The following is a 22,034-nucleotide window of genomic DNA, read 5'->3' on the forward strand; positions in this document are numbered from 1 at the left end:
GCTAGACATCAGGTTTTGATACTTGCCGCGTAAATTTGTCCTTTACGATGAAACAAACAAACGTTCAGTAAGAATCGCCGTATCGTTCATATGTTTTAAGAATGATTCTTGCGTAATTAGTGCTATGAATAATTGGTGAGTTGAGATTTCTTCTGCTTGAAAATTAACCCTAATCCACATCATGTTTTACATGTGTAACCGCTAATTTTATTATTATCTTTCCTTTTCTAATGGTCTACTGTTGAACTTTGTTCTCTTATTTTGTTTGGAACTGTTGTTCAAAGCTCTGTTTATTTTCTGAACACTTCTCTTTAGGGGAGTGGGGCGTGGACAGGTGATTATGCAGCTTAACTCGCAATTAAGGGGACGCGGGTTCAAATCAGCCTCCTCCCAAATAATCTTCCCCTTTCAGCCGTGAAGGCGTTATAACGTGAGATCACTCCCACTGGTCGTTGGCGAAGCAGTAGCTCGCGAACTTTCGCTACTAAATTAAGAACGGCTAGCGCAGATAAATCTGCGGTTCTTCGCTCAAAATTCAAAGTTTTATATTTTTTCATTATTTTATTGTTCAACTCTCAAATAATGTTGCACCATTTGTAAATAGTTTACGCAGAACAACAAGAACAATTTGTAGATGAAGTTTGATTTATGTTGTAAACTAAGTTTTCTCCACGTTTATTATAAGATAAACTATTCTTTGAAACTTGTTATTGTTCGTTTTATGTTTATTTCGGATACTGCACCAAGTTACAGAAGGACTCTTTACTCTAGCTATCCCTAATCTGGAATTCATAAGCTAAATGGAAAGCAACAAGGCAACAATATCTATCTTGAAACACGTCCAATAATGAAACTTGATCGCTACTCTGATCATACAGCACGTCACCAAGTACTGAAAAGGATTTGGGGCCATAAGGCGATAACCATGGATTCTCAATTCCACATGCCGATATACCAACCAATAAGCTACGTCTGAGCCTTTGTAGATGACTTTTCTCCTAATAATTTGAATAGTCATGCTAGCTAGGAATCAACAATGGATATCATTTTCCATAAAAGAACTATCTGTCACAAAGATGAGAAATTACACAGTATGAGAGAGAGAGAGAACCCTAAACGGAAAACTTCTGATTTTGATTAATATAGAATATCCGTTAGTGAAGTAGAACAAGCATCAGTTGAGTTATATAAACATCATTAGCTCCAAGAATTATAAATTATAAACTGAACGAGTTAAGATAAAATAGTCTGAAATACTAGTGGTCATGAAATATCTTTATCAATTGTTATATGGTTCGTTATACTGTAACTTGTTGTTTGCCTTTAAGTTTATGTAAATTTATTTACATTTAAAACCGGTCTGCAATGCTTAATAATCAACCAATAAATTGAGAAACAGGAAAAAAAAATTCATTACATTTCAAGAGGGACCTGAAAGCCATTAAAGGGTTACTTCATCTCTCTAGCGAGGTGATGAACGAAATTACGGAGCGCGAAGGTTGACCGTGAAGGAAAAATAACAGAAAAGGACGAGAAGAAATATACTATATGGACGAGTGACAAGAACAGTCAGAAGGCCAATCCATTAGCCGTCGAAATAAATATGATCTGGTAAGTTTGGTTGCAGCGAGGCCTTATAATTGATATAAGCTTTTGGGAATGATGTTACACAGAAGTTCAATAAATGACCGACAGGGAGAAAGAGTTTGGGAGAGCTGGTATGGAGAGTTTATCAGTCAATATTACATTTGATCATTATTAATATCAGTCATTTTTGTTTGGTTTATTTGAATTTTGCGCAAAGTTGCACAAGGATATATTTTGCTAGCCGTCCTAAATTCAGCAGTGATAGAACAAATGGTGGGTTCGACCGTCATATTATAATGCGCCCACAGATGATTAGACAAGAATATTATTATTATATAATGAGAATTCCAACCCGTCCTTACCGATTGCGAGTTAAGTACTCAAAGCGCGAATCCATCCACGAATTTGCGATTTGTCGCGTTTAGCTACATCCTCTATTATGGTGTATAACATCGTATGTCGATGAAAAGTGATGTGCAAATCTATTGTTTATGTAAAACTACATCAAAATCACATTGACGATAATTTTTAACACATCTTTCTTTAGTTTAGCTGTACGGACTACCAATAAAAAGAACGTTATTTTTGCATATTTTATGTGACGTATATTCAATGCTAGAGCTCAATGCGACACTTTAAAGTTCTGTACTCTAGCGGTAGTAAATGTAACGTTTTCAATTTGGAACAAAGTGAAAGAACGTGTGGTTATGTTATTATTGATCCTATTACGATTACTATTGTTAGTTTTATAACCGCTGTTGTTTATTGATAAGATAGTAAAAAAAATATTAAGTTGTATTTCATGTTCTACCTCGACGTCTGCTTGTGTGGTAATGTGCAGTTTTCACATTTGAAAGATAGTAAAGTAACAATAAATAAATAAATATATGGATAATATATTGTTGCTAGATGCATATGGAGAAACAAAATAAATATGCAGTGCATTGTTTTGTTTATTTGTCTTGTTTCTTAAAGAGCTACTTGAGGACTATATTTACTAACTGTCCCTAATTTTGTAGTGTTAGAGTAAACGTGATAGTAGTTAGTCCATATCATCAAATGCCTATTCTTTAGCTACTCTTTACCAACGAATAGTGGTATTGACGATTACTCTATTATGTCCACAAAGCTGGAAGGGTGAAAATGGGCAACATAACAGACATCAGAAACTTTTCTTACAAAGTTGAGTCGAGTATCAGAAACAATCCCAGGAAAATTTCGCCGATGTGAAGGCCAGCAGTCTCGAAGATGGTTGTAGCTTTACGAGAGGTCTTCCGATTGTTTGTGTTTTTCTCAGCTAGCTGGCTCTATACATACGGAGTCGGTGGATTACACCAATTTTGTAACCCCAAAGTAACCATCAGTTTCAATACTATAATATTTAATATGGTACCTGAACATTAAAAATCTTTTGTCCACAAAATTTCCGATTACTTAAATAAATATTCATACTATAGATTTGTCAGTAAAAATATATGGAGTTTGAGGGTTGTCTGCTCCGAGTGCAAAGTGATTTTCATATTAAAATTGAAAATTTCCAAATTACTTTTGTATAACTTCTAAGTTTCATAAATAAATGTTAAAAGTGTTTAGTTTCCAATAACACCTTCTATCCTATTTATTTTTTTCTCCACCTCGACTCTGTAGAAACTCAATCGATTTGACCAATTTCGTAATTACTATTGTTATTTTGGAATTTCGCGCAAAGCTACGCGAGGGCTATCTGCGCTAGCCGTCCCTAATTTAACAGTGTAAGACTAGAGGGAAGGCAGTTAGTCATCACCACCCACCGCCAACTCTTGGGCTACTCTTTGACCAACGAATAGTAGGATTGACCGTCACATTATAACGCCCCCACGGCTGAAAGGGCGAGCATGTTTGGTGCGACGGTCCTTAGATTACGAGTCGAATGCCTTAACTCACCTGGCCATGCCGGGCCTTATCTTGTAGTAACCATAAAAAAAAACGAAATAAGTTTAAACTTCCATTTTCTTTTATTTCTTGAAAGATTTGTAATAGCAAACTATAGCTAGTTATCCTAGTTAGCTTTAGTAGCGTAAAAATTTACATCTGTTTTCATTTAATCATATTATATTATTGCCCTTTAACTGGGTCTAACTAATAATCGTACCATACAAGTTGTAAGCCACAAGATGAATGGCGAGATCAAGTTATGGTATTGAATGACGCAACGCACGAGCTGGTCGCGAGTATACCTCGTGATTAATTATTATTTTTATTATTAATTTTCCGTTATACTACTTAATCTAATATTACATAACCTAATAAGTTTCCAATTTTCACATTCCGTTTAATTTTAACAATAAAAATAAGATTTATAATGCGTTAGTTTGCCCTCTATTTTTTTTTTCTGTCAGTTGTCGGTGAAATTGAAGACTGCAATTTTATAGCGATGGTACTGGTACACTAAACAATTTTATTTACTTAAGCAATGCGCCTAATAACACAAAATATAAACACAAATAAAGTAACAATGTCCTATCACTCTTATAATTTAACTGGCTTTAAGAAATTGTACAGAAAGAAGCCTTTAATTTCATCTGAATACCAGGTAATAATAAAATTATTACCCACCCCAACACGCGGAACTCTGAAAGCTTGTAACCCTAAAACCGATGGAAGATTGTCTGTTGTGTAGTTTCGTACTTAATAATGACCTACACATATAATTTTAGGGTTCTGTCATCATATATTATATATATTAACACAGTTTCATAATATTAATGCAACAAAGATTATTAGTAATCTTAATACACTGAATTTAAAATGTTACTGTTTGAAACGTGTTTTACTGTCATTCAAATGAAAGCGTTTATAGTCTAGAAAACGAAGTCTTTCAAATGGTGTAAACAAACATATTAATATATTATATTTTTCAATCAGTTGAAAATATTCTGAAAAAATATTTTCGTCATTTCAGTTACACTGTCAATAAACGGTAGGAATCTTAACTTCACTGATCCACCACTGTGATTGGAATATAAAGCAATGGAAAGCAGTTTTTTTGTTTTTGAATTTCGCGCAAAGCTACACAAGGGCTATCTGTGTTAGCCGTCCCTAATTTAGCAGTGTAAGACGAGAGGGAAGGCAGCTAGTCATCACCGCCCATTGCCAACTCTTGGGCTACTCGTTTACCAACGAATAGTGGGATTGACCATAACATTATAACGCCTTCACAGCTGGGAGGGCGAGCATGTTTGGTGCGACCGGGATTCGAACCTCCGACCCTCGAATTACGAGCCGGACGCCTTAACACGCTTGGCCATGTCGGACCCGAAAAGCAGTTTATCGTGCATGAACACTGAATGTATTGTCTCTCGAAGAAGCATACTTCAAATAAAAGGTCGAATGTCATAAGAAAAATAAAAATATCCACCCAAAATCTTAAAGACAGAATATCCTAACAATTTCGTCAGCCCTACTCCACATATATAGTATTTATTTTCTTACTTAGCACGCTATAGTTTTGTCCTATCGCCATTTCTTCAGCATAAATAAAAATCTATTTTCAGTTTCTAATATTCCTTTTCCAGAAGGGTTATACAAATGCGTATGATTTTACTTTGTACATTTCACTCATATTTAGCTTTTTTTATTGTCAAAAAACATCAACAAATATTTTCCGTTCCCCTAGTGGTGAAAATAAAAATCGCAAATAATTGATAGAGTCCTTTGGCGATTTGAGAAAAAACGAAATGAAACCAAACTTGTAAATAAATGTGTGTAAGTGCATAAAAATTATGTGAAATTAAATTTATATAAAATCTACTGTGTTTTCTTATTTTAGAAACAACTATTATATACATAAATATTTTTCACAAAATGTGCCTCTGGTTCAAGGGGAACTATGGTATTTGCGTTATAACTCACAAGGAAGAAAACGTTGCTAAGAGCTTAGACACGTGTAACTGATCTGGCGTTGTTCGAAAAAACGAATTTTAAAACATTAAATTAGTAAATATTTACCTGAAGATATTTTCCAACTGGTAAAAAATCAATTTCTGAGGCGGTGAGTATAACCCCCTGATACGTCTCTGAGCCCATTTCTTGTTTCTCCTGTCTTGATAGGTTAAGAAAAATGAATGATATTGTAATAACTCATAATAATAAATTTGATGTAACAACCTAGTAGAACACTGTTAATAATTAACAGGTAACTTTGATGTGTAAACCTGACACTGCTTATACATTTATAGTGTTTACTGTTAATAACCAGTAGTTAACCTTGATTTAAAACATTGTTTTAATTTTGTTAAAATATTGTTAAAAAGAGTAGTTATTAAAATGTTGTTATGAAGAGCAGTTGTTAAAATGCTGTTATGAAGAGTAATTGTTAAAATGTTGTTGAGAGCAGTAGTTGTAAAAATGTTGTTAAGAATAGTAGTTGTTAAAATGTTGTTACGAAGACCAGTTGTTAAAATGTTGTTCAGAATAGTAATTGTTAAAATGTTGTTATGAAGAGCAGTTGTTAAAATGTTGTTGTGGAGAGTAGTTGTTAAAATGTTGTTAAGAATAGTAGTTGATAAATTTTGTTATGAAGAGTAGTTGTTAAAATGTTGTTATGAAGAGTATTTGTTAAAATGTTGTTAAGAATAGTAGTTGTTAAAATGTTGCTATGAAGAGCAGTTGTTAAAATGTTGTTATGAAGAGTAGTTGTTAAAATGTTGTTAAGGCTAGCCACGCCCCCCGCTAGTACAGCGGTATGTCTCCGGATTTACGACGCTAAAATAAGGAGCCTGATTCCCCAGTGGGCTAAGCAGATAGCCCGATGTGGCTTTGCTATAAGAAAACACACAGACCAGTCACCTTCCTTCCAGTTTTTCACTGCTAAATGAGGGAGAGCTATCGCAAATATCCTTCGTTTAGGTTGTTATGAAAATGTAAGACAAACAAATGGTAAATTTTACTGTTAGTTATTCTAATAAGCTTCATGCGCTCATTTCGTATTTCTGCAGTTTGTATAAATTTGTGTTCATGATGTCATCTTTGTTTCTCACAGAGACGTACGGAAGATCAGAAAGCAGTTGTTGTTTTCTATAAATATTCATGATGACATCAGTATTGTTTACCATACTGTGATAAATGTCAGAAGTATTTGTTTGTTTTGAATTTCGCGCAAAGCTACTCGAGTGCTATCTGTGTTAGCCGTCCCTAATTTAGTAGTGTAAGACTAGAGGGAAGCTAGTCATCACCACCCACCGCTAACTCTTGGGCTACTCATTTACCAACGAATAGTGGTATTGATCGTCACCTTATGACACCCCCAAGGCTGAAAAGGCGAGCATGTTTAGTGCGACCGGGATTCGAACCCGCGACCCTCGGATTACGAGTCGAACGCCTTAACATGCTTGGTCATGCCGGGCCATGTCAGAAGTAAGAATGGACCACAAATGTTGATACAGTTGAAGTCAAGATAACAGTGAATTTTATGGGTGGTCCAACATGTTCTATATTTTATTCGCATTACAATTAAAATTATAAAAAATTTTCATAAGTGATGAGATACCATTGAAAGCTTATAATGCGAAAAACTGGATTTCGATACTCGCGCTGGACACAGCAAATATAGCCTATTATACAGCTTTGTGCTTATTAACTAGTGTTAGTTTTAATGGCACTAACATGAACCTAAATCTGCGAATAATACTTTTATATGTATTGAATGTTCATAATTGATTTCTAACGTAATGTGCACTGTACATACAAGAACTTCCGCCATGGAAGGCAACATATTTCATTTAGTATTGCCTCTCTTTCATATGTCTGAAATAAGAGTGTATAATAGTTAACATGATTAACTCTTAAAAGACAAGACTGTCGTAGTTTGAGTAGTCCTGGAGACAAGGCCCGGCATAGCCAGATGGGCTAAGGTGTGCGACTCATAAGCCGACGGTCGCAGGTTCGAATCCCGGTCGCACCAAACATGCTTCTCCTTTCAGTCGTGGGGACATTATAATGTGACGGTCAATCCCACTATTCTTTGGTAAAGGAGTAGCCCAAGAGTTGGCGGTGGGTGGTGATGACTAGCTGCCTTCCCTCTCGTTTTACACTGCGAAATTAAAAAAAAAACAACCAAAAAAAAAACCTGGAGACAAACAACGAGCCTACAGAAAACGTCCTTAGGTTCAAATCTAATGAATTATGGATGATCAGAAATAGTTATCAGTCACTACCCAGTCAAAGAAGTAGACTATGTTGGTTTTTAATCCAGTTTGCCAGTTACTTGTGAATTATAGTGAAGTAAATAAAAGTTAAAAGAACCATATATAAATAATAATTACCTCATTAATTATTTCTTTCTGTAATTTCGGTTTTATAAATTACTTAACTTATGCCCTGCAAGTGGCTCAGCTGAAAATCTGAAGGCTTATAACGTTTAAAATCAAGTTTAGATACTCATAGTCGACAGATCATATATACCCTATGAGCGGCTCTCTACTGAATTAAAAAAAAGACACTAGACTTAAATATACTGAAAATAAAAAGCGTTATAAAAGTCTTAAGAGTTAGCAGAATCACTTAGTCAGTCTTGGCGTCTTTGAAGACTCTACCCCAGCTTACTTTGATATTAATAACTCGTGTTTGGCTGTGGTATAAAGAATAGTAAACTATACAGCGGGACTGAACCTCAATTTAATGAAAACTTCATTGTAGCACGGGCCCGGCATGGCCAAGCGTGTTGAGGCGTTCGACTCGTAATCCGAGGAACGCGGGTTCGAATCCCGGTCACACCAAACATGCTAGCCCTTTCACCCGTGGGGGCTTTATAATGTGATGGTAAATCCCACTATTCGTTGGTAAAAGAGTAGTCCAAGGGTTGGCGGTGGGTGGTGATGAATAGCTGCCTTCCCTCTAGTCTTACACTGCTAAATTAGGGACGGTTAGCACAGATAGTCCTCGAGTATCTTTGTGCGAAATTCAAAAACAAACATCATTGTAGTACTTTAACTACCAATAACGTGGATGAGATGATAGGTTTAGAGATCAGTAAAAGTTCTGGTAGGGTCCTTCTATCCCCCTATGGAGTAATGAGTATTAAAACTCACATACTATATTATACTCTTGAACATTTCTCTTGAAACTCGTTTAAAATTTGACTTTCTACTGTCGTCAGTTAAAATCAGTAGCAGGTGGACTTGACATTAATAGAAGCAAAACAAAAAAATGCACTCACAAACATCAAACACAATTTTCTTTTGAACTATTAAACATGAAAGTGATCTAAACTTGGTGCTGAATAAAGTTTCATATCAATGTAGACAGAGTTATGAGTATTGAATTGCGACTATTAACCTGAACTGTTTGGTGAGAGCTGTAATTATAATGGCCATCCGGAAGGTCGGTAGCTTTCAAATTTTTACAGAAGCATTCCTAATATTCTAGTTCTTTGTAATTTCATGTCGAAAGAGATACTTAAAGTCTGAAACATTGAACTGTTCTACAAAATTTAAGAGTTTTATTGTTTGTATATTATCTAAAATAATAAATAATGTAAACTATATTTCATACCATCTGAATGTTTCCATAGTTTTCAAAAATTGATTTTAATTCAGAGAATCGAAACCTTTCTAACATAAGTTTCAATTTATATTTCGAAATTTTACCGACGATATAGGCTTACGAATGTACACATATCATGAAAATTGGCATGTAGTTTTTACTGTAAGTTTAGCCAGCAAGCGAGAAACTCCATGGAAGACCACCAATTCCGATCAATGTTATTGGTTTTGCTGACACGATACGCTTCCTGGTGTGACAGTAGTAAATTTATGGACTTACAAAATCATGGGATGTTGGTTTTACTTTAAAATAAAGACTCACAAACTCACAGTAACTTTTAAGACCCAGTTTAATTATACCTGTTATTGCCTGCAAAACATTAGCTAAAAGACGTTTCGTTCCCGAGGACTTAATCTCCAGCCGCAACTCTTGTTTTGACTGTGTTTTACTCACGAGCTACAACAGTGATTTTCAATTATGATTACACTCAACAGGCCACAAGTCTGATCTGCATATTTTTCTTTTTTACTCACCAGTCACAACTCTGATTCACGCTATGTTTTACTCTCCAGCCACAACTATTGTTCCCCTTTGTAATATATAAATTAACTATAACTGTGGGTGTACGTCAGTGTAGACGGCGAATGAAGAAAGGAGAAAAAATTGTTTGTTTATTTTTCGCATAAAGCTACCCGAGGGCTATCTGTACTAGCCGTCCCTAATTTAGCAGTGTAAGACTAGAAGGAAGGCAGCTAGTCATCACAACCCACCGCCAACTCTTGGGCTACTTTTACTAACGAATAGTGGGATTGACCGTCACATTATTATGCCCCCACGACTGAAAGGGCGAGCACGGAAAACACATTCATTAATGTCATCGAGAATGAATACTAGTAACATGTTTCAAAACAAGTTTTATTTTGAAAAAAACACATGTTTATGTTTTATGATCTTGGTATTTAATGTTCCTCTATAGATTAATGTTGATTTTTACATGTTTACAAGGAGGATCGCATTCTGTTGTGTGATTATAAGGATCGTCTGTGAGCCTAAGCCCTGTACCGAAGTTCTTGATGTCAGATGTTAGATCCCTTTTCCGGCGATCTGGATACAGCGTTATGAGATGGGCGTAACGTCGCCTGTTCCATAGATGATTTCTATTTTTAACGTTGTTGTGTGTTACTTGTGTTTCTTTACTCTTTTGAATTTTGCGCATAGCTACACGAGGGCTATCTGCGCTAGCCGTCCCTAATTTAGCAGTGTGAGACTAGAGGGAAGGCAGCTGGTCATCACCACCCACCGATAGTGAGATTGATTCTCACTATATAACGCCCTCACGGTTGAAAGGGTGAACTCGTTTGGTGTGATGGGGATTCGAATCCGCGACCTTCGGATTACGAGTCGAGTGCCTTAACCACCTGGTCATGCCGGGCTTGTTACTTGTGTTAAACAATCATTAATGAAAACCTCTTGATGCTTGTGTCATGTAATTATTTCTTCCAAGAGAACGATACCATGAGAGGAAGTTTTTCACTTTATGATACAACGCCCTGCAATATAATATTATACTTTGAAGTGATTAAAATTTTAATTTTTATTGTCATTTTTGTTCACGTGTAAAATAAAATAAACATAGGTATTGCACAAAAATCTCCGGCAGTATCAGGGGGACAGTCTATATAACATAAAGCGAAACGTATATCTAGGAAAGTTAGAAAGAATAATATGTCTGTCACATAGAAGCATCATGGAGCATCCATAGCATATATTACTCTATTAACTAATTTCTTATATATATATTATATAAATTATACCTGTAGTGTGGGTGTTTTGAAATACTAGGCGATAAAAATAAGCTTTCTAGGGAGTGACGAGCCAGCAGGATGTCTCATAGCATCTCTTGGTAAGTATGTTTATATGATGAATATCTCCCATTGTCGCAATTCCATCTGCAAGAAACGTACGTTATTTATTATTACACAGCGTCCTTTGTTATCATAGCTCTACACTTTGTACATACCCTATTACGGTTCGAAATGTTGAAAGTCTCTAAACATTCTTATAACTTAACCAAAGTTATGCAGCTGCACCAAATGCTAATGTGATATTCCAAAGCATCGTGAGTAAACATAAAGAAAATTGTTTGCTCAACGCTTGTAGTTTGGCGTGGACTAATATTCGTGTGAGAAGTTGTGAAAGGTAGGTTCATAGAACGAGATGTCGCTGAATGTGCTTCTGTCTGTCAATAACAGAGCTGCAAGGGTCAATCTCCTATATTCGAGTAGGCAGCGGACGCAATTTACTAGTCTCCCTTGATTTGATTATTAGTCCTAAGCTAGAGGTGGCAAACCTAAATCTTAAGTATCTGGAATATGGACTCAGCCTTAAGTCTCACAAGGTGCCATTCAGATCAAAGAAAACCAAATGTCTCTTGTTATAAGACTAAGAACTCTTTTGTTGTTCCGACTAAGTTTGCTTTAATATTAAAATCATAAGTAAAGTTAGAAATGAAAAGACGAATGATGTGACAAATTAAAATGACGAAAGCGCATCCTGGTGAAAACAAAATGTAGCTTCTGGCCTGAATAACACCAATCATTTTCGTTAAGGGGTTACCTATTATTCTTATAACGATTTCACAGTTTATATTTCGGGAATTTTATTTGCGATATTTCATATATTCTAAATCAGCTCTTTAGCTTCAAAATCAGGAGCTCCGTCAGAGGGACGACAGGTGCTCTAAACACGTTTGTTTGTTTTGGAATTTCGCACAAAGCTACTCGATGGCTATCTGTGCTAGCCGTCCCTAATTTAGCAGTGTAAGACTAGAGGGAAGGCAGCTAGTCATCACCACCTACCGCCAACTCTTGGGCTACTCTTTTACCAACGAATAGTGGGATTGACCGTCACATTATAACGCCCCCACGGGGGGAAAGGGCGAGCATGTTTGGCGCGACGGGATTCGAACCCGCCACCCTCAGATTACGAGTCACACGCCTTAACACGCTTGGCCATGCCGGGCCGCTCTAAACACCAATGAAAAAACATAAATTCTCAGATGAAGGTAACAGTAAAATAAACAAGTACTTTCATATGTTGTTAACCTTATACATAATACGTAAGATTATGATTATTTGTTAATGTCATTATATTGATTTTTTATGATATGCATATGAAAATAAACCATGTTCTATATTCATAAAATGTCCATATTGTAAGTTTTATTTGTTTTAGTAATACGAGAAATAACTTATGCATTAAAATTATAAATTATTTTAATAAAACCTCCCGTGACACAATGATAAGTCTTCGGATTTACAAGGCTAAAATCAAAGGTTTGAGTCCTTTGATGGACACAGCAAATAGCCCGTTGTGGCTTTGCTGTACCGCCTCAGCAACCAATACAACTCTCTTAATAACCTTAAACACGTGTGTGTGTTTTCCGTATAGCAAAGCCACTAAGGGCTATCTGCTCAGCCCACCGAGGGGAATCGAACCCCTGATTTTAGCGTTGTAAATCCGGAGACATACCGCTGTACTAGCGACGGGAAACCTTAAACACCTCAATTAGATACCCTTTAACTTTTCAAGAAAAATAAAAAACGACAAGTTCCGAAATCTTAACCAACCCTCGAATGATAACCGAAATTTCTCTCCAGGCATTATCCTATTAGCCTTTCCCTGTACGCTTTCTAACAATTTAACGTTCTTTCTAATGTAAGGGCGTATTATATCGTGAAAGTCTGAGATAAAGGACATCTGGAATCTTAATACTTTTCATATAAACATATATATTCGTTCATCCCTCTAATGAGACTTGTGTAGTATATACAATATGTTGTGTGTTTTAATCGTATTAAAACTGTATTTACAGAAGAGTAAATTTTACTTTTTAATGATACTACACGTACGTCTTTCCATACATCACTTGTACTTAGCAATATTTGAGCGATTTGTTTTACCTTCATCTTATTACATTTAACAAGGTTTAAAACTGTGTTGTGTAGTCAGCACAGTTTCTATAAGAGAAAGATTAGCCTTATTCATTTTGACATTATTTGAAGAGGTTACTTACTGCCTTTACAGGTGAAAATACGGGTGAGACTTTAGTGTATCTGTACTCCAGAAAACATTTGAGAAGTTGCCTTATAAAAGGTTTATTATAAGGTTTCCTGTAGGTGTGAGGTATGCCTTAGTTCATTGCATAGAAACCTTGCAGGATGAAAGAAAACAGAAGGTTGTAATAAATAGAGTTCCGTCAACTGGATTAATGCCACGAGTGGGGCACCTCAGGGTTCACTGTTAAAACCTTCGCTCGTTGTGATTTACCTTGATAGCGTAAATAAAGTAATGTTAAATAGCTTAGTTAAATACGCTGATGACATTAAAATTTTGGATGTTGCAGGTTGTGAAAACAACGTTTCTGCATTAGAAAAAAGATTTGGATTACTTGATGAGTTGGGCGAACGAATGACAGATGGCTTTAATTTAAATAAGTGTAAAATAATGCATGTAAGGTATCACAATATGAATTATAAGTATAATTTTGATGAGATGACCTTAACAGTGTTATGGAATAAAACGTTTTGTGCTCTGGTTGATTAGTCTCTGAAATCATTGTAAATCCGATGTTTTACCGCAGTCCCATCAGGACTTCGATTCCCCTTGGTGGACACAGCAGATAAACCAATGTGTCTTTATTATAGGAAGACAAAACAGAAACAAACAAGTAATGCAACGTGATGGTGGTACTGGTAGAGCAAATAGGATTTTAGGTTGTATCTACGGAAATATTGAATACAAGTGTAAAACTTATAATGTCACTGATTAAACCATGTTTGAAATGGTATGCGCCATCTTGGACTCCTTACTTTGAAATCAACATTGAATTGTTAGAAAAGGTAGAGAGTAGGGCGACACCTGGGATGGAGATGGTGTCCTACGAGGATATGTTAAGAGTAGAGTTAGAGGGGTATGGTTGAGGTGTTTAAGATTGTTAAGAGTAGAGTTAGAGGGGATATGGTTGAGGTGTTTAAGATTGTTAAGAGCAGAGCTAGAGGTGTATGGCTGAAAATGTTTAAGATTGTTAAGAGCAGAGTTAGAGGTGTATGGTTGAAGCTGTTTAAGACTGTTAAGAGCAGAGCCAGAGGGCATGGCTGAAGCTTTAAGATTGTTAAGAGCAGAGTTAGAGGATATGGCTGAGGTGTTTAAGACTGTAAAAGAGCAGAGCCAGAGGATATGGTTGACGTGCCTAAGACTGTTAAGAGCAGAGCCAGAGGTGCATGGCTGAGGTGCCTAAGATCTGTCAAGAGCAGAGCCAGAGGGCATGGCTGAAGCTGCCTAAGATCAATAAGAGCAGAGCCAGAGGGCATGGCTGAAGCTGCCTAAGACTGCAAAGAGCAGAGCCAGAGGATTGCATGGCCGACGCATACAAGACTGTCAAGAGCAGAGCCAGAGCGCATGGCCAGCTGCCTAAGACTGTTAAGAGCAGAGCCAGAGGGCATGGCCGAGGCGCCTAAGACTGCCAAGAGCAGAGCCAGAGGACATGGCTGAGGCGCTCTAAGACTGTCAAGAGCAGAGCCAGAGGACATGGCCGAAAGCTGCCTAAGACTGTCAAGAGCAGAGCAGAGGCATGGCACGGCGCTCAAGACTGTCAAGAAGAGCCAGAGGGCATCTGAAGATCGTCAAGAGCAGAGCCAGAGGACATGGCCGAGGCAGCCTAAGATCGTCAAGAGCAGAGCCAGAGGACATGGCTGAGGCGCTCAAGACTGTCAAGAGCAGAGCCAGAGGGCATGGCCGAGCCTAAGAGGGTCAAGAGCAGAGCATGCTACATAAGCCTAAGACTGTCAAGAGCAGAGCCAGAGGATATGGTCAGGCTGCCTAAGACTGTCAAGAGCAGAGCCAGAGGACAGAGGTGCCTAAGATGGCTGAGAGGCATGGTCAAGCTGCCTAAGACTGTCAAGAGCAGAGCCAGAGGACATGGCCGAAGCTGCCTAAGACTGTCACATAAGAGCCAGAGGACATGGTTGAGGCAAGGCCTAAGACTGTCAAGAGCAGAGCCAGAGGACATGGTCGAGGCGCCTAAGACTGTCAAGAGCAGAGCCAGAGGACATGGCTGAGAGTGCCTAAGACTCAAAAGAGCAGAGCAGAGGATGGCTGATAAGTGCCAAGACTGTCAGAGCAGAGCAGAGGGCCGAAAACGCCTAAGACTCAAGAGAGCCAGAGCGCATGAGCAGAGCCAGAGGGCATGGCCGAGCTGCCTAAGACTGTCAAGAGCAGAGCCAGAGGCATGGCAGCTGCCTAAGATCTAAAGAGGAGCCAGAGGATATGCCTAAGACTGTCAAGAGCAGAGCCAGAGGACATGGCTGAAGCTGCCTAAGACTGTCAAGAGCAGAGCCAGAGGCATGGCTGAGCTGCCTAAGACTGTCAAGAGCAGAGCCAGAGGGCATGGTCGAAGCTGCCTAAGACTGTTAAGAGCAGAGCCAGAGGGCATGGCTGAAGCTGCCTAAGATCAAAAGAGCAGAGCCAGAGGACATGGCAGAGGCTGCCTAAGATCTGTCAAGAGCAGAGCCAGAGGACATGGCCGAGCTGCCTAAGATCTGCAGCAAGAGCAGAGCCAGAGGCTGCGCTAAGACTGTTAATGTATGGTCGAGGCCAAAGCTCTAAGATCAAGTCAAGAGCAGAGCCAGAGGGCATGGTCAGAAGCTGCCTAAGATCATCAAGAGCAGAGCCAGAGGACATGGCTGAAGCTGCCTAAGACTGTTAAAGAGCAGAGCCAGAGGCATGGCCGAGCTGCCTAAGACTGTTAAGAGCAGAGCCAGAGGGCATGGCTGAGGCTGCCTAAGACTGTCAAGAGCAGAGCCAGAGGATAAGGCTGCCTAAGCCTGGCAAGAAGCCAAGAGCAGAGCCAGAGCGCATGGCTGAGTGCCTAAGACTGTCAAGAGCAGAGCCAGAGGGCATGGTCGAGAGCTGCCTAAGACTGTCAAGAGCAGAGCCAGAGGGCATGGCTGAGGCGCCTAAGACTGTCAAAAGAGCAGAGCCAGAGGAGCATGGCTGGCGAGGCCTAAGATCAAGCCAAGAGCAGAGCCAGAGCCAGAGCATGGCTGAGAGCGCCTAAGACTGTCAAGAGCAGAGCCAGAGGAGATGGCATGAGGCGCCTAAGACTGTCAATAAGAGCCAGAGGGCATGGCCGGCCTAAGACTGTCAAGAGCTCTAAGATCATGGCTGAGGTACAGAGAGGAGAGCAGAGGAGCCAGGAGCATGATAAGGCTGCCTAAGACTGTCAAGAGCAGAGAGCAGAGCCAAGAGGGCATGAGCCAGAGGATGCTGCCTAAGACTGTCAAGATATAGAGCCAGAGGGCATGGCTGAAGCTGCCTAAGACTGTTAAGAGCAGAGCCAGAGGACATGGCTCGAAGCTGCCTAAGACTGTCAAGAGCAGAGCCAGAGGTTAAGAGCAGCATGGCTGAGAGTGCCTAAGACTGCAAAAGAGCAGAGCCAGAGGGCATGGCTGAGGCTGCCTAAGACTGTCAAGAGCAGAGCCAGAGGGCATGGCTCAAGGCCTAAGCAGACTGTCACGCGCCTAGAGCCAGAGGAGCATGGCTGAGAGCTGCCTAAGACTGTCAAGAGCAGAGCCAGAGGGCATGGCCGACGTGCCTAAGACTGTCAAGAGCAGAGCCAGAGGACATGGTCGACTGCCTAAGACTGTCAAGAGCAGAGCCAGAGGACATGGCCGAAGCTGCCTAAGACTGTCACAAGATCAGAGCCAGAGGGCATGGCTGACGTGCTCTAAGATCAAGAGCAGAGCCAGAGGACATGGCTGAGGTGCCTAAGACTGTCAAAGAGCAGAGCCAGAGGACATGGCTGAGGCTGCCTAAGATCTGTCAAGAGCAGAGCCAGAGGACATGGTCAGAGGCGCTCTAAGACTGTTAAGAGCAGAGCCAGAGGACATGGCTGAGGCGCCTCAAGATGTAAAAGCAGAGCCAGAGGGCATGGCTGAAGAAGCCTAAGACTGTCAAGAGCAGAGCCAGAGGACATGGCTGAAATGCCTAAGACTGTCAAGAGCAGAGCCAGAGGGCATGGCTGAAGCTGCCAAGACTGTTAAGAGCAGAGCCAGAGGGCATGGCTGAAGCTGCCTAAGATCAAGTCAAAGAGGACAGAGCCAGAGGATAAGACTGTTCATGAGCTGAGCTGCCTAAGATCGTTAAAAGCAGAGCCAGAGGACATGGCTGAAGCTGCCTAAGATCTGTCAAGAGCAGAGCAGAGGACATGGCTGAGGCCCTAAGATCTGTCAAGAGCAGAGCCAGAGGACATGGCTCGAAGTGCCTAAGACTGTCAAGAGCAGAGCCAGAGGCAACATGGCCGAGGTGCCTAAGACTGTCAATAAGAGCCAGAGGGCATGGCTGAGGCCTAAGATCGTTAAGAGCAGAGCCAGAGGGCATGGCTGAGGCGTGCCTAAGATCTGTCAAGAGCAGAGCCAGAGGACATGGCCGAGCTGCCTAAGATCAAAAGTCAGAGCAGAGAGAGATGTGCAGAGGGAGCACAGAGCTGAGGCATGCCTAAGATCAAGTCAAGCCAAGCAGAAGAGCCAGAGGGCATGGCTGAAGTGCCTAAGATCAAGTCAAGAGCAGAGCCAGAGGACATGGCTTGAGGCATACAAGACTGTTAAGAGCAGAGCCAGAGGCATGGCGGAAGCTGCCTAAGACTGTCAAGAGCAGAGCCAGAGGGCATGGCTGAGGTGCCTAAGACTGTCAAGAGCAGAGCCAGAGGATATGGCTTGAGCTGCCTAAGACTGTTAAGAGCAGAGCCAGAGGACATGGTCAGCTGCCTAAGACTGTCAAGAGCAGAGCCAGAGGGCATGGCTGAGGCGCCTAAGACTGTCAAGAGCCAGAGCCAGAGGGCATGGCTGAGGTTGAGGCGCTAAGATCAGTTAAGAGCAGAGCCAGAGGATATGGCCAGAGGGCATGAGGCTGCCTAAGACTGTCAAGAGCAGCCAGCCAGGGCATGGCTGAGGCGCCTAAGACTGTCAATAGCAGAGCCAGAGGGCATGGCCGAGGCGCCTAAGACAAGTCAAGAGCAGAGCCAGAGGACATGGCTGAGGCGCCTAAGACTGTCAAGAGCAGAGCCAGAGGACATGGCTGAGCGCCTAAGACTGTCAAGAGCAGAGCCAGAGGGCATGGCTGAGGCGCCTAAGACTGTCAAGAGCAGAGCCAGAGGACATGGCTGAGTGCCTAAGACTGTCAAGAGCAGAGCCAGAGGACATGGCTCAGCTGCCTAAGACTGTCAAGAGCAGAGCCAGAGGATATGGCTGAGGCTGCCTAAGACTGTTAAGAGCAGAGCCAGAGGGCATGGCTGAAGCTGCCTAAGACTGTCAAGAGCAGAGCCAGAGGACATGGCTGGCCTAAGATCTGTCAAGAGCAGAGCCAAATGCCTAAGACTGTTAAGATGCAGAGAGCAGAGGGCAAGGGCTGAAGCTGCCTCAGATGCCAGACTGTCAAGAGAGCCAGATCAAGATAAGAGCATGGATGACATGGCCTAAGATCGTTCAAGAGCAGAGCCAGAGGCATGGTCGGTGCCTAAGACTGTGAGCAGAGATATGAAACTGCCTTTAAGATAGCAGAGCCAGAGGGCATGGCCGAGTGCCTAAGATCAAGTCAAGAGCAGAGCCAGAGGGCATGGCTGAAGGCCTAAGACTGTTAAGAGCAGAGCCAGAGGGCATGGTCCTGACAAGAGCAGAGCCAGAGGGCATGGCTGAAGCAGCCTAAGATGTCAAGAGCAGAGCCAGAGGGCATGGCTGACGTGCCTAAGACTGTCAAGAGCAGAGCCAGAGGGGCATGGCTGAGGCGCCTAAGACTGTCAAGAGCAGAGCCAGAGGGCATGGCTGAGGCTGCCTAAGACTGTCAAGAGCAGAGCCAGAGGGCATGGCTGAGGCCTAAGACTGGGACATAGAGCAGATGACGAGCAGACAGAGGAATGCTGCTCCTAAGACTGTCAAGAGCAGAGCCAGAGGGCATGGTCGAGGCCCTAAAGACTGTCAAGAGCAGAGCCAGAGGACATGGCTGAAAGTGCCTAAGACTGCTAAGACAAGAGCAGAGCCAGAGGATATGGTCGAGGCGCCTAAGATCTGTCAAGAGCAGAGCCAGAGGGCATGGCTGAAGCTGCCTAAGACTGTTAAGAGCAAAAGCCAGAGGACATGGTCAAGCTGCCTAAGATCATTAAGAGCAGAGCCAGAGGACATGGCTGAGGTGCCTAAGACTGTCAAAGCAGAGCAGAGGGCAGAGGGATATGCTGCCTAAGATCTGCCTAAGAGCAGTTAATGGAGGCAGAGCCTAAGAGGCCTAAGAGCAGAAGAGCAGAGGCTAAGACTGTTAAGAGCAGAGCCTAAGATGCCTAAGACTTAAGAGCAGAGCCAGAGGCGTATGCTGAGGCAAGCCTAAGATCAGTAAAAGAGCAGAGCCAGAGGACATGGTCGACGTGCCTAAGACTGTTAAGAGCAGAGCCAGAGGGCATGGTCGAAGCTGCCTAAGACTGTCAAGAGCAGAGCCAGAGGCATGGCTGACGTGCCTAAGATCAAAAGAGCAGAGCCAGAGGACATGGCTGACGCTAAAGATCTGTCAAGAGCAGAGCCAGAGGGCATGGCCGACGCCTCAAGACTGTCAAGAGCAGAGAGCCAGAGGCCTAAGACTGTCATGCATGGCCAGAGGCATGGCTAAGACTGTCAAGAGCAGAGCCAGAGGACATGGCCGAGGCATGGCCGATTAAGACTGTCAAGAGCAGAGCCAGAGGGCATGGCCGAGGTGCTCAAGACTGTCAAGAGCAGAGCCAGAGGGCATGGCTGAGAGCCTAAGCCAAGAGCAGAGCCAGAGGACATGGCTGAGTGCCTAAGACTGTCAAGAGCAGAGCCAGAGGGCATGGCTGAGGTGCCTAAGACTGTCAAGAGCAGAGCCAGAGGGCATGGCTGAGGCGCCTAAGACTGTTAAGAGCAGAGCCAGAGGATATGGCTGAGGTGCTTTAAGATCAAGTCAAGAGCAGAGCCAGAGGATATGGCTGAAGTGTTTAAGATTGTTAAGAGCAGAGCCAGAGGATATGGCTGAGGTGCTTAAGATTGTTAAGAGTAGAGTTAGAGGGCTGTGGTTGAAGTGTTTAAGATTGTTAAGAGTAAAGTTAGAGGGATATGGTTGAAGTGTTTAAGATTGTTAAGAGTAGAGTTAGAGGGATATGGTTGAGGTGTTTAAGATTGTAAAGAGTAGAGTTAGAGGGGTATGGTTGAAGTGTTTAAGATTGTTAAGAGTAGAGTTAGAGGGGTATGGTTGAGTGTTTAAGATTGTTAAGAGTAGAGTTAGAGGGGATATGGTTGAGGTGTTTAAGATTGTTACGGAAATTGATAGTGTTGGTGAATTATCTTTCTTCGTATTTAGTTAATGGTAAAAATGTCATGGAGTGTAAGGTGTTTGGAACGGGTTTCTTTGAGATGTGGCAGATGGAGTTAATTTAAGTGATTTTAAGGTAATAATTGATAAATATTTTTATAATAACGGCTACCTTTGAGTTTTTAATGTTTAGTGTATAGGACAACACAGATAGACCTCAAGGACCCTTGTTGTTCTTTAACGCTATGTGACTACTATGTATTGGTTTTAGTTCTATGCTATCATATTCCTGATACACTACAACATTAAATACTGATCATAGAAGGAACATATAAAATGATATTAGATAATATAAGTTTACCATTAGAAACAACTAATATTCATACAATTTTTAAATACTTCTTCCAGATTTCACAAAGTGTAAAATTCAATATTTTTGTATTTTGAAATTAATACCTTCAGTATTTATGTATTTTGAAACAAATTCGTTCAGTATTTATGTGTTTTGAACTAATACATTCAGTATTTATGTGTTTTGAAACTAATCCTTTCAGCATATGTGTGTTTTGAAACTAATACCTTTAGTATTGATGTGTTTGAAATTAATACCTTCAGCATTTATGTGTTTTGAAACTAATCCTTCAGTATATGTGTAGTTTGAAACTAATCCATTCAGTATTTATGTGTTTTGAAACTACTATCTTCAATATTTGTGTGTTTTGAACTAATCCATTCAGTATATGTGTGTTTTGAAACTAATCTCTTCAGTATTTATGTGTTTTGGACTAATCCATTCAGTATTTATGTGTTTTGAAACTAATCCTTTCAGTATATGTGTGTTTTGAAACTAATCCCTTCAGTATTTATGTATTTTGAACTAATCCATTCAGTATTTACGTGTTTTGAAACTAATACCCTTAGTATTTATGTGTTTGAAATTAATACTTTCAGCATTTATGTGTTTTGAAACTAATCCCTTCAGTATATGTGTAGTTTGAAACTAATCCATTCAGTATTTATGTGTTTTGAAACTACTATCTTCAATATTTGTGTGTTTTGAACTAATCCATTTAGTATTTATGTGTTTTGAAACTAATCCCTTCAGTATATGTGTGTTTTGAAACTAATAACTTCAATATTTATTTGTCTTGAAACTAATACCTTCAGTATTTATTTGTCTTGAAACTAATACCTTCAGTATTTATGTGTCTTGAAACCAATCCATTCAGTATTTATGACTTAATATAGTAATTTGATGCTTTAAATTATACATCATTTATTTCCCTCAATAAAATTCCCCTTCCTTTTTTGAATACAGTTATTTCTGATGTACTAAGATCGATATATGGATTACCATCAACTTGTGTAACGTGTGACGAGGAACAAACTTGGCCAAATGGTTAGCGTTTTGGACTGTTGGTCGGAGGATTCATGGTTTATATCCCTTTGTTGCAAAAATCCGTGAGTACGTTATACGAATGACGCTCAATTCCCAATATTCAATTATAGTATCCAAAGAGTTGGCGCTCGATGCTTTTGTTTAACTTCCTTTCTTCTAT

The sequence above is a fragment of the Tachypleus tridentatus genome, chromosome 10, assembly GCF_004210375.1.
Source record: "Tachypleus tridentatus isolate NWPU-2018 chromosome 10, ASM421037v1, whole genome shotgun sequence".
Lineage (NCBI taxonomy): Eukaryota > Metazoa > Arthropoda > Merostomata > Xiphosura > Limulidae > Tachypleus > Tachypleus tridentatus.